The sequence below is a fragment of the Somniosus microcephalus genome, chromosome 7, assembly GCF_052327205.1.
Source record: "Somniosus microcephalus isolate GS21.2 chromosome 7, FLI_Smic_1.0, whole genome shotgun sequence".
In the NCBI taxonomy this organism is placed as follows: Eukaryota; Metazoa; Chordata; class Chondrichthyes; order Squaliformes; family Somniosidae; genus Somniosus; species Somniosus microcephalus.
In genome coordinates this window covers 263867543-263870898 of record NC_140993.1, presented here as the reverse complement: position 1 = coordinate 263870898, position 3356 = coordinate 263867543, and positions in this window count along the sequence as shown.

The window sequence follows — 3356 nt, the reverse complement described above, 5'->3', positions numbered from 1 at the left end:
TTTTCAAAAGCTAGTAATGTTTATTATAATGGAGAAATTTGACATTCCACAAATATAAAATTAGTTTTTCGGAACCAGAACGGTTGTTTAGCAGTCAATACGTTGTTAAAACCACAGTTACACCTATTCCAACAAGGCTTAACATTTACTGGGGTGTTTATATTAGTGTGGAAAAGCTTAAGTTTGTCAATAACACAGATTTCGCTAGTTGCCGGCTATGGAGCTCCACAGCGCAGTCTGTGTCAGAGCAGTGAATGACTGACCGCAACCTCAGGATTTCCACGTTTAGCTGCGGATGCACTAAATCCTGAAGTTACGGTCAGTTTCAGAGGGGTAATGACGGTGAATGCTGACAGTTCGCCGTCATTACCCACCGCAAATTCCGGGCCAATGTAATTAAATTTTGTTGCCTTAAAAGAACGCAGATCCACCGTGGCTGCATAATACACGATACAACACTCCTACGCTTATAAAACAGCACATTATCTGACTTACTGTAAGCAATGCTATAGGAAAGCTATTAACATTTTGTGATAACACAACGCTACAGAATAAGTGCAGCCACCGACCTCAAAGAAATGCCAGATAACTGACCGAGTTAAATATAAAATATCCAGGGATAAAAGCCAGATCTGTTGACGATCTCAAATACTTGCAATGCAAGAACAGCTACCCTTATCACTTTGTGACAGCAGCATGAAACTTTCCCCCATGTTTACGTTCCATCAAATGGCTGGGCCCAGTGCGTTGGTGGTTGGAAATGAATCAGTAAGCAAATGCCAGTAGAAGAGAGATTTTCCACAGCGCCTTTCATGTGACCTCAGGACGTCCCAGAGCGCTTTACAGCCACCGAAATACGTTTGAGGTGGAGTGAGTCACTGTTGTAATGTAAGAAACATAGAAGATAGGAGCAGGAGTAGGCCATTTGGCCCCTCGAGCCTGCTCCGCCATTCAATGAGATCATGGCTGATCATCCAAACTCAGTACCCTGTCCCTGCCTTCTCCCCATATCCCTTTAGCCTTAAGAAACATATGTAACTCCTTCTTGAATATATTTAATGAATTGGCCTCCACTGCCTTCTGTGGTAGAGAATTCCACGCGGCAGCCAATTCGCGCACAGCAAGCTCCCACAAGCAACAATGTACTAATGACCGACCTGGCAATCTGTTTTTAGTGATGTCGATTGAGGGAGAAACAGCACTGCACTGGGGAGTGTCAGCCTAGATTTTTGTGCTCTCGAGTCTCGGGAGTGGGGCTTGAACCCACAACCTTGTGGCTCGGAGGCGATGGTGCTACCCACCGAACCACAATTAATCAGCAAAATATATACACACATTATATATATACACACACATTATATACAACATGCCTCAAAAAAGCCTCTGCACCGCCCCCCCCCACTCGCTCTCTCTCTCTCTCTCTCTCTTCCCCCCCCCACTCGCTCTCTCTCTTCCAACAACATGCCCTCGAAAAAGTCTCTCTCCCCCGTCTCTCTCTCTCTCTTTCTCTCCCCCATCTCTCTCTCTCCCCCAGTCTCCCTCTCTCTCTCCCCCTCAGTCGCTCTGTCTCTCCCCCCTCAGTCTCTCTCTCTCTCCCTCTCTCTCTCTCTCCACATCTCTCTCTCTCTCACCCATCAGTCGCTCTCTCTCTCCCCCTCAGTCGCTCTCTCTCTCCATCTCCCCAGTCTCTCTCTCACACTCCCAGTCTCTCTCTCACACTCCCAGTCTCTCTCTCACTCCCAATCTCTCTCTCTCACACTCCCAATCTCTCCCTCTCACTCCCAATCTCTCTCTCTCTATCTCCCCATTCTCTCTCTCTCTCCCCAGTCTCTCTCTCTCACACTCCCAATCTCTCTCTCTCTCTATCTCCCCATTCTCTCTCTCTCACTCTCTCTCTCTCTCACACTCCCAATCTCTCTCTCTCTCACACTCCCAATCTCTCTCTCTCTCACACTCCCAATCTCTCTCTCTCTCACACTCCCAATCTCTCTCTCTCTCACACTCCCAATCTCTCTCTCACACTCCCAATCTCTCTCTCACACTCCCAATCTCTCTCTCTCTCACATTCCCAATCTCTCTCTCTCTCACATTCCCAATCTCTCTCTCTCTCACATTCCCAATCTCTCTCTCTCTCAATAATACAATAATACAAATCGCTTTATTGGCATGATAAGGTAAATCTTATGTTGCCAAAGCATCAAAATACATTATGGTTGAACACATAAACGCGTTCCATTCATACAGTGTATAAACAGGTATATCCCTGAGTTTAATAAATATATTTTCGCCTTGTTTATATATACTCTTGTCTTAGTTTACTGGTTGTCCCTCTGTTCATGGCAAGCTGTAACATAGTGTGCCGCCAGTGTTACACAGCTTCTCTCCTCCCCCAGTAGGAATGGGAGTTTTTGGTTGTCAGTCAGATTTCTGAATTCAGGGCATATTTGTGAGAATTTTTGATAGAAATTCTCTCTGATGCCCTGATATTTTCCACAGGCTGTGAGGAAGTGCATCTCTGTCTCAACTACTCCCTGACTGCAGTGAGAGCATATCCTGTCTTCTCTTGGCAGCCTGGTCTGCCTGTGTCTGCCTTTTTCGATCGCTAGGCTATGTTCGCTAAGTCTGTACCTTGTCAAGGTTCTTCTCAGTTTGTTATCCTTTACCATGGTCAGGTAATCAGCTATGTTGTATTGTCTGTTTAGGGCCAAGTAGCAATTGAGTTTGCTTTGGGTTTTTTGTTTCTGCCCAATATGACAGATATTTTTCCTTTTGCTTAGCGACGATTGTGTTGGGTCGAATTCTTTGTGTTACCCTGTCACTGTCCTGGGGCTGGTTATTGTTAGTATTGTCATTAGTTACTTTATTGAGTCCCAGGACTAGTTGACTGAGGGTATTCTTCTTTATGGTCAGCTCTTGGCATTTCAGGGCGTCGTAGTGATAGCATTGGGGGTTGCTCATTTGTAGGTGATTCCAAAATTTGGTGGCTCTTTTTTGGATAGTGATTATTAATGGGTATTGGCCTAGTTCCGCCCTGCATGCGTTGTTTACTGTTTTCCTTTGAGTCCGGAGGATACTTTTACAGAATTCCGCATGTAGGATCTCAATTGGGTGTTTGTCCCATTTTGCAAAATCTTGTTGTGTTAGTGGTCCCCAGACCTCACTGCCATAGAGTGCAATTGGTTCAATTACTGATTTGAAAATTTTGAGCCAAATGCTAATTGGGATTTCTATTTGGATTGATTTTTTGATGGCATAGAAAGCCCTTCTTGCTTTCTCTTTCAGTTCATTCACAGCCAGTTTGAAGTTTCCCGTAGAACTGATTTTTAAGCCCAAGTATGTGTAGTGAGTGGTTTGTT